Here is a 10,115-nt window from a genome sequence, read left to right on the forward strand (position 1 = left end):
GCCTCTTACATTATCAACATCCCCCGTCAGAGTGGTGCATTTGTTACAACTGATGAACCTAGACGGTCATCATTATCACCCAAAGTCCACAGTTTACAATAGAGTTCACTTTTGGTGTTACACATTCCATAGGTTCTGACAAATGTATAGTGACAAGTATCCCCCACTGTAGTATCATACAGAATTTCACTGACCAAAAAATCCTCTGTGCTCAGGTCTATACATTTTGGATACTTCTTGTTGGTACAGGTGTATCCTTCTTAGTTTCATAAGGTCTCTGCCAAAGATATTGCTCTGGGTAATCTCCAAGATCTATGCTGAATATGGTTCCTTCTAGGAGCGCTGCACACTTGTTTTCGCAGGGTCAGCCCCAGCATACAGCAAATACTGAGTGTTGCACATGGGAAAGGAAACCCTTTTATCGACTCATCTCACTGGAATTGTCTACTCATTTTTTTTGTTTTCCATAAGCGCTCAGAAACTGTTCCATGCTTGCCTAGCACTCCCTCTATTGACAGAATTGATGAATTTCACATTTTCCCTGGGTTTCATTTTTTTCAACGGCCTTTCCCCTATGATTCCTTCTCCTTGTCCTAGCAATGTAACATTTACCCAGCATGTACATGCCGAGAGAAAACTTATAATATCAATTAATGCACTGGCTTTCAAACTTTTAAACAATAAAACCCTTTATTCAAACAAATGTCAGTGTGTAAAACTCACAAAATCATGAGATAACTGTAAAAGAAGGTGTGTGGGAGAAGTAAAGACTTGCCCACACACCCTCTAGGAAGCCGCCAAGATACTTTTCCAGAATCTGCAAGATTTAATGGGATATGAAAATTTCTGTACTAGCTCATACTAATATTATTTCATCACATGAACAGTGCTCCTAATTAAATAACATTTGTCTTATGAAGGGTCTCAGAGAGAATACAATGGAACTTACTAGGGAAAATTTCAGATGGTGGTAAAAATATTTTAAGGCTGGTAGGTCTTACCATTTAGCCTTTTCAATGTTCAAAGTGTTGCTCTATCCCTTCAAAGAATTTGAGGACCCGCTTTTCTTGTTTTATTTTTAAATCAAATGGAGAAAATCTGATTTGGAGCAAAGATTTTCTGTTCTTGTTCAGCCATATGCACAAAGTAGGTATTGTACTTATTAAATGAGCCTCTTGAATTAGAGAAATACAAAGGTTAGGTAAGGGAGTACCTAGCTGCTTACAGAGTGCCAGGGCAGGAGTACATGTCTCTAGTTTCTGGTCAGGGCTATAGTTCTTGGTTGTGCAAATTTTGCATTACACAACTCCATGGAGCAGTATTGCCATCAGTGGACATGATACACGTCATTATGACCATGTCATTAGATGACATTAAAGTGTCTTGAGGGAGGAAAACATTATTCTAATTTATGCAAAGTCATCTTTTAGATTGGCAGCCTGTTTAGTTATTGATTTGTTAGGCTCCGGGGACTGACTCAAATTGATCAAACACTGAAGAGTCTGAAATGTCAGCCAGATATTGAGAACAATAATTGTGAGTGTCTGGAAATACTCCTGTTGGTGGGTATTGCATTGGCACCTGATGGGGAAGTCTGTGTGGGAAACAAACTTTATGTATAAGCTGGTGTAGTGAATGTATGTGTTAGATATTTGTTGTTTTCTTTGTCATCTTTTCCTTGCGAATTGCCCTTCCTTGTTCCCTGTAGCTCTTTAGTAACTGCCAATAACAATGTCCCTCTAGCCTTCTCATATGGGTGGGCATGGGACCAAGAGTGGGTCCATCATAATGTCCCATCCCCTCAGCTATAGTGTTTGACTCAAGAGTGAGACTAGAGTAGCCCAAGCTGGGGAAATATTGTCTCTGAGAGAAAAGAGCTTTCCTTTTCCTCTTGGGTTATGTTGACTATATCCCTCTGTCCTCTGCCTTGGCGAGGAGTAATGAAGTAGATGTACAGAGCAAAATGGAGCTGGGAGATTGGATGTGGGAAGGGTCAAGAACAGGGACTAAGCAAGGATGAACAGATGATGGTGTTTGAATCCCTGAACTGCCTGAGACCAGCTCCATCCATAAGTGTTCCAACCAATCTCCCTCTCCTACTTAAGTATGCTTAAGTGGGTTTCTTTCACTTAACATTGAAATGTGTCTGACTAATGTAGTTTGGGTTAAGAACAAGAGGTCTTATCTGAGTCCATTAGTCTCCTTGCACATGGGCTGCACCTACCTGGTGATAAGAGACTTATCCTCTGGAGCAACCTGGAGGTGAACTGTACATCTGTCCTCTTTGACCCTCTACTTTCAAGTTCCTCATAGGACACCTTCCCCTGCCAACAGACTTTTCTTCAGAGGACAGTGCAAGTTATTAGACTAAGTTTTACTTAGTCATGATGCCTGACACTTTTGAAGAGTTTTATTTTTTTTCCCAAGTCTCTTTGGACACGCATTTCTAAAACATTCATTAGCATAAGTTCATTTATAGATGCCACTTTTCCTTGATTTTACTTTGTAATGGGTTATAAGCCACACCATTTCCTTGGTAATAACCTATTAAGAAAACAATAATGCCAACAGTATGATGCATTATGGTTTAACTAATGCTGAAAAATGTCTTAGAATCCTAAAAGTATCATGTAAATTTCATACTTAAGTTGTTAATTCTTCTATATTGTATTCCCAGTAGACCATTTAATGTCACTGTTTTGGGGAACATCTAACAGAGTCCTCTATGATAGCTCTACTTGAATTAATCCTTCCTAGAGCCAAGCTTTATTAGTAAGTTTCTTCAGTCTTTTGTAAGATAAAATTAGGTGTCTCAGGATAAAGAAGCCCAACATGTTCAATGGTGCTTTTTAAGAACTGATGAACTAAATAATAAAGTTGGTCTATATTATCTTGTGAAACACTTTCATGGAGTCTTAGAATGGCACTGGCAGAGCTTAGAGTAATGGACATTGGATTTTGGCCCTACTCATTCAACTCTTCACCAGGGGCTGAAGCTCTACTGAAGATTTTGGGCAGGCACTTGTTACCATATCTAAACATCACAAAGTAATACCAAAGTAGGAGAGAAGGAAGAAGAAAAATTTTTTATTTCCTTTTACCCACCAACATCCCTCTACCCTATTTCCATTCACTTTTCATTAAATGAGATGATACTGATATGATATATGTGAAAGGGCTCTCTCTAGTATTAGATACTCATTTAAGAGTTGTTATTCCTTATGTTGATACCAAATCCCTTCTTCCTCCAATAGCTTTTCTCTAACTGTGACTCTCTGGTATGGTGTAGTAGAGAGAGAATTAGATTTAGAGCTGGGAGATTCTAGTTTCAGTCTTGGTTTTTCTGTTTCACAACTTCTCTGCAAACCTCAGTATTTTTTGTTTATTTCTTTGTTCATTTTGTTTTGGTTTTAAGTTGGGGAAGGTTATGACTATATCCTCTCTTCAAAGAAAATGAGAAAGGCATATCTACAAATGCATTGCTTTAGAGACGAAGACTTAGAACAATGTACAAACAGGCCGAGAAGTCTGATTTTCATTATTAATCATAGAATGACATTCATGCAAGCATACATATACTCACACACACATGCATAAATGCACATACATATGCATACTCTGTCTTTCCAACACATTTTACCACTGCCTATTCAGAGTGACCAGAGAGAGGTAACTTCAGAGTTGAAGCAACTCAAGAAGGACTATTTTTTTCTTTTCGTTTTTTTAAAACATCTTTAATGGAGTATAATTGCTCTACAATGGTGTGTTAGTTTCTGCTTTATAAGAAAGTGAATCAGCTATACATATATCCCCATATCTCCTCCCTCCTGTTTCTCCCTCCCACTCTCCCTATGCCACCCCTCTAGGTGGTCACAAAGCACAGAGCTGATCTCCCTGTGCTATGCGGCTGCTTCCCACTAGCTATCTGTTTTACATTTGGTAGTGTATATATGTCCATGCCACTTTCTTCATCCCAGCTTACCCTTCCCACTCCCCGTGTCCTCAAGAGGAAGGACTATTTTCAAGGCTCTTTTATATGTGTCAGGAAACTTGATTCTACTTGGCTCATATCATAATTGATCAATTGATATCCTGAGATGTTAATACCTGGATAAGTTGGTATAGGGGTGGATTTCTTTAATTAATAAATAGCCACCAATCCAGTTCAGTAAGACCCATTTAGTGTAGTTGATAACGGGTCAGGAAGTGAGACAGTTTTTCATATTTGACTCTTGCTGTTTTGATGTGAAACATACATGGCCAGTTGACATTCTACAGACCCACTTTTATCTTGCAGTTTGTTGTGTATCCATTTTAATCAATAGAATATGCAGTTGGTCTTCAGGAAACATGCGGGAATCAAAGAAGGTACCTCCAGTTTGCTTCATTCTCCTTCAAACTTTCAGCCTGTGTTTACTGATAGTGGAATACATTGGTTAATCACTGCAAATGAAACAATTATTTGTCTCAAGTTTATTCTGCAACATCGTTACTCTTTTTTATGTTTTTTTTAACAATGGCTATCAATAAAATTATGATTATTTTTTGATACATAATGCCTACATTACCTCACATGATTATTGAGAAGATGGAATTAAATATGGCCTTAGGAAGTGCTGTTGATCTAAGTTATCAGAGTATGGATTGGCAGCAAGGGTGGACAAAATATAGGACTGAGAAGAGAGTGAGAGGGGCTTTACACTTGAGAACTGGGGGTCCAGAAAAATTGAGATTCAGGAGGCAAAGCACAGCATAAAAATATGTGGAAAAGAATGTAACTCATTAGAGACAGATAGGTCTTGTTTTGACTTCCTTTTCTGCTGCTTTATTATCTGTGTGATCTTGGGCAATTAACCTTCCTTGGTCTTAGTCTTCTCAGCTGTGAAAGGGAATCTCTATCTCAGAGTACTGTTGTAAAATTTCAATGAGATAATGCTGAGTAAACTTAAAGCGCTTGTAACAAAGTAGACACTCGTAACCCATAGTGTGGTGGCTGCTCTGAGATGTCACCTATGGCCCCACCTCCTGGTGTTCACACCTCTGCCCAGTTCCTTCCCATGTTGTACCTGAGTTGGTTTGGGCAACAATAAAATATAGCAGAAGTATCACTTCTGAGATTCGGTGATAAAAAGATTGCTGTTTTCATTTGAGGTTCTCTGTCTCTCTCCGTATCACTCACCATGGGAGAAGCCATGTTGTTGCAGTCCCAGCGAGAGGCCGGTGTGCTGAGGAACTGAGGCTTCTTGCCAACAGATCTCTGCTTGAGTTTGGAAGCAGATCCTCCAGACCCAGTCAAGCCTCAGACAACTGCAGACCCAGCTGACACTGACTGCAGTCTTGTGAGAGACCACAAGCCAGAACCACCGAGCTAAGCTGCTCTTGAATTTTTGACCAACCTAAACTGTGAGGTAACATGTATCAATACTTCTCCTTTAAACCACTAAGTTTGGGTTAATTTGTTTTGCAGCAATCAGTCACTAATACACATAGTCATTATTTTGAAGATCTGGGAAGTGAGGGTTAAAATCTAAACTAAGTTAGGACTAGTGGTCGGGGGTGAGAATTTGAGGTGGGTTTGGGAGTGAGAAGGAAGTTTAAGCACTGATTTCCTAAGCCCGTTTATACTTTGTTATCTATTGGAGGGCTCTAAGCCGGGAACTCGTAACTGGTGTGTTGTGAATTGGGTATATAGAGATATTGACTCTTCTCAGTCCTTTGGTAGTTCGGTGAGGTCTCTGGAGCCTGGATTCTTGGGGCTGGTCACCTCTGGTCATGAGAAGGCTTCTTCCTTTATGCTTGTGTTTCATACAATATTATTATTTTCTAGATGTGCCGTCATGTGAAACAGTTGGACAGCACTGACATTTATAAGACCAGTGTATATTTGCTTTGGGTACAGAGACATGAGACCAATAACTTCATATAAAACATGAATTGTGAAAGTTGGACTAAGTCAGGATCAGAGTCCTATGGTCCCCTAAGGTCTATAAATGGGGATTCAAAGATCCCATAAACAACACGAAATTTTATTCTGTGTGTGTCTGCTGCTGTGCTGTCATGTGTGTTTATATATTTCTCAGAGGCCAAGTTTTATTCCTTTTAGCAGATAAGTCCATAAGCCAAAAGAGATTAAGGGCCACCACAGTACATGCGTAATAAGGCCCTTTCCAGCTCTTAAATTTCTAGAATTCTAGATCTAATGGGATTGGGCTATAGAAGATCACTTTCTCATTCAAGGTCAGACAGAGCAACTATAAAATTCTAGGGTAAACACTTTGGGACCAGTTTTGAGGCTTGTTATGTTTTCTCATAGTGTAGGGTTAAGAGTATGAGCTCTGGATCCACACTGCCTGGATTTGACTGAGTGACCTTGGGGAAGTGACTTAATCTTCCTGTGCCTCAGTTTCCTCAACTGTACTAGCAATTCTATCCATTACACAGGATTGATGTGATATTACATGAGCTATCCCATGTAGGGTGCTTAGAACTGTGCCTGCCTGGCATGTATTCAGTGCTCAATAATGTTTGTCATGATTATTATTATTGCTTCTGGCCCCTGGATCCAGACTTCTGCCTAACTGCTCAAATGCTTGAAATCAGATTGGATTAAGGCTTCCTGCCTCCACAGCGGGACTGGGTTATTGTGGCCCAAGGCTGCGACTCTGCTGTCCCTTTCCATTCTTTTGCTTGAGGAGGTATCTCCCTAGAAGATAGATAAATCTTTGGTAGTTATTTGTTCATTTTACCCACACAGGCAGAGGCTGTTTTTGACCTCTATAGGTCTCAAATTCTTCTTTGTAAAATGAAAGGGTTGGACTACATGCCTTCTAAGGTCTCTTTCAGTTATAGTAATCTGTGAATTTATGAATAATAGAGAGAATGCACCAGTAGGTGACATTAGCGGTAAAGTGGAGTAAGGGGTAACCAGTACAACTGCATTTTCGAGTTTAAAAAAATGCTCTGGACATTTTGATGAAAACTTGGCTTCCAACGCTATCTAAGAATATATCGCATATGAAGCAAATCTAGTTTCTGGAAAAATGAGACTTATCTTAATAATTATGTTATTAAAACTTTATTAGATTTTGATACAAAATTCCATGTTCTATGTCATGAGGATTACCTATCTATACCTATGTCTATGCCTCCATATGCATATAGTTATATACAGCTACCATATTAAAGAAAATTTAAAGCATTGTTCATGAACAAATTTAATTTGCTGAAACAATAATATTAAAATTAATATTTTCATCCAACAGTCTTACTTTTCATGTATTTTTTTCAAAAAGTAAAGCAACTGCAGTGGAAATGAAAGACTCAAATTGCTAAAAATGTGTCAGGACCAATAAATAAAGTTTTAGGAAGGCAATTAAAAGATTATAAGTAAAAAGGAATACCTCAGATAAAGTAGATAACTTCAGCTTCCCTCTTGTCAGTATTACCATGGTTTAAGAAAATAATGCCACAAAACTGACAGCAGAGGTCCTCAGTTCCATAGTTTTTCAATTCTATTGGAACTCTCCCTATGGCACTATAACAAACTGATTTCAGGGACTCATTTGCTCACTTTGGATAACTAATCACAATGAATGGCCTACAAGCTTAAACTATTAATGGAAAAGAATATATTTAAATAAAAAATACATTTAATATGTACAACAGTGTATAATATGTTGATACAAAAGAACAAGGGAGTAAAAGTGCAAATTACATGTTTTTAAATAGTTGGTTAAAGGTAGAGAATGGTGAGGAAAAGACTAAACCATTATGTACAGGTCTCATTTTTTATCTTTTCAGCTTTATTCTTTCGTCACTTTGAACTATTATTATATTTCTGGGAGAAAAAGAAAACAAAAGTATTTATATAGGACCTTCTTAGGGTAAAACTTTGGAATAGTCCTTTTTCTTTCTTTCTTTCTTTTTTTGCTGCAAAAAGCTTTATTGTTTCCATTTGGTCTAAGGCTTGAGAGAGGGCTCCAGGGTGATTAAAAAGCTGCCTAGTGGCTGCAGGGCGGGGCTTCAGGCAGAAGTCCTGACACCGGAGGGGATTTTCAAAGGCCGGCCGCTGGGCTCCAGAGGCTCCTAGTCGTGCTTGAGGCTAAGCCTCTGGAAGAGAACTCGTCCAGCCCTGCCTGGGGACCAGCCATTCTGAGGAGGTTGGTCAGGTGGTCGCTATCTTCTTGATAAGTTTCACCTCCTCATCTAGGAAGTGGTTTCCAGGAAGTCAGAGAGGTGGTGGCCTGTGGGGCAGAACCCAGGGCATGCAGATCCAAAAGGGCCAGGTTCGGGTTCTTCTCCATGAGAATGGCAGCTTCCATAGCATCCTGGGTTTTACCCCACTCATCTTGAGAAGGCTTCTCCACGCCCTGGAAGAGGGCACGGCAACTGCACTGGTTTTGCATTTTCAAGAGACGCTCAGAGCCCTCGTGCTTCTTCTCAGCCAATTCGTGGAAAAAGCGGCACCCCCCCCACCCCCCTACCCCCACTCTAGAGCCACATCATCACAGTCGAAATAGAAACCCAGAGAGAGAAGTAGGTGTAGGGGGCCCGCAGATGCATGTTGACCAGGCTGTTGACAATGGCCTCCACCTTGGTGGAATAATTCTGACTAATCTGGGAGCTCATGATTGATCGGTAAAATGGAGTTAAGCTCAAAAATTGGTATTGGCGTTCCCAGTGGCCAAGGATAGCTGAGTGGCTGATTCTGAAAGTTGTGACTGGAAAAAAGCTTGGAGGGTGGTCGAAGGCTGGAGCAAGGGGCATCCCTGGGTCTGTTCCGTCCAAACACTGTTGAAGCAAAAGACAGATACGTGGGACCCCTGAGCGCACCCCATGTGTTTTTCATTAAAGATGAATTTTAAAGAGGAAACAAAACAGAACTAGAAATAACTAATGGGAGTTTATTGCTGTCTGAAATAAAGTTCTTTGAGTTGCCAGTCCCCCTATTTCTTTTCTGTCTTTACACTGAGATATCACAGTAAATTCTCTTAAAGAGAAATTGTCAATAGGATGACCACCAGAGAAACTTGGGCATCTCTTTTGATAGCCCTTACTAGTTTCCTGGTGTTGTGCTAGGACTGTGTTGTGACAATATGTGCAAAATATCAAAAACCAACATCTTATCAGAAGAAGAAAATCAAATTTCAAGACAATGGTGAAGGCTCAGTCTTTTTGGGCCTCAGCTTCCTAATCTACATAATGCTTGAAGGTGTGGCTGTGTTTGTGGAGGGCATGAGTTAGGGAGGGCAGGTACACTAAAAGACCCACGAGTGGCAGGCAGATTGAGCAGATATTATCTCATGGCCAAGAAGAAACATAATAGAAGTCAGATACAAAGGAAGAAAAGATTCGAAGGAGGAAATTGTGATAAATACAGTAAGTCCCCTACATATGAACGAGTTCTGTTCCGAGAGCACATTTGTAGGTCCAGTTTGTTAGTAAGTCCAACAAAGTTAACCTAGGTACCCAACTAACACAATCGGCTATATGGTAATAGGTTTATAATATTTTTCACACAAATAATACATAAAAAACAAACACAACAAATAAAGAAAACACTCCTAATCTCACAGTACAGTACCTTGAAAAGTACAGTAGTACAGTACCACAACTGGCATACAGGGGCTGGCATCGAATAAACAGTAACTGAATTACTGACTGGAGGAGGGAGAGGAGGTGGGAGATGGTAGAGCTGAAGGATCGCCAGCAATAGGAGATGGAGGGCAAGCTGCAATTTCGCTCACGCCTGACGTTGATGGCACAGGTTCTGGTTCCTTGCTGGATTCAATTTTATCTACCTTCTTGAAAAAACGATCCATTGATGTCTGGGCAGTAGCTCTTATTTTCTCGTCATAGATAGCATGGTAGCACTGGATTGCATTCTGAACGACTGCCGCAAGCTTTGTGTACCATTCTATGTTTGGGTCCTGTGCCTCAAAAACTAACAGTGCCTCCTCAAATAAAGAAAATCCCCTTTCCATTTCCTGCATCATGAAGCTCTTTGGTTTTTCAGTTACTTCTTCCTCTTGGCTCTCTTCGTTCTTTCTCTGGGCCTCTAATTCCATCAGGTCTTCATTAGTAAGCGTATCATGTTGCACAGCAAGGAGTTCAAT

General features: G+C 40.0%; 1 pseudogene; it reads right to left on the reverse strand.

The window, feature by feature from the left end:
- Positions 1-8,054: 8,054 nt before the first annotated feature.
- LOC132518344 (ferritin light chain-like) lies at positions 8,055-8,628 on the reverse strand (annotated as a pseudogene).
- Between the last annotated feature and the right edge of the window lie 1,487 nt (positions 8,629-10,115).

This window comes from Lagenorhynchus albirostris, chromosome 3 (genome assembly GCF_949774975.1).
Source record: "Lagenorhynchus albirostris chromosome 3, mLagAlb1.1, whole genome shotgun sequence".
Lineage (NCBI taxonomy): Eukaryota > Metazoa > Chordata > Mammalia > Artiodactyla > Delphinidae > Lagenorhynchus > Lagenorhynchus albirostris.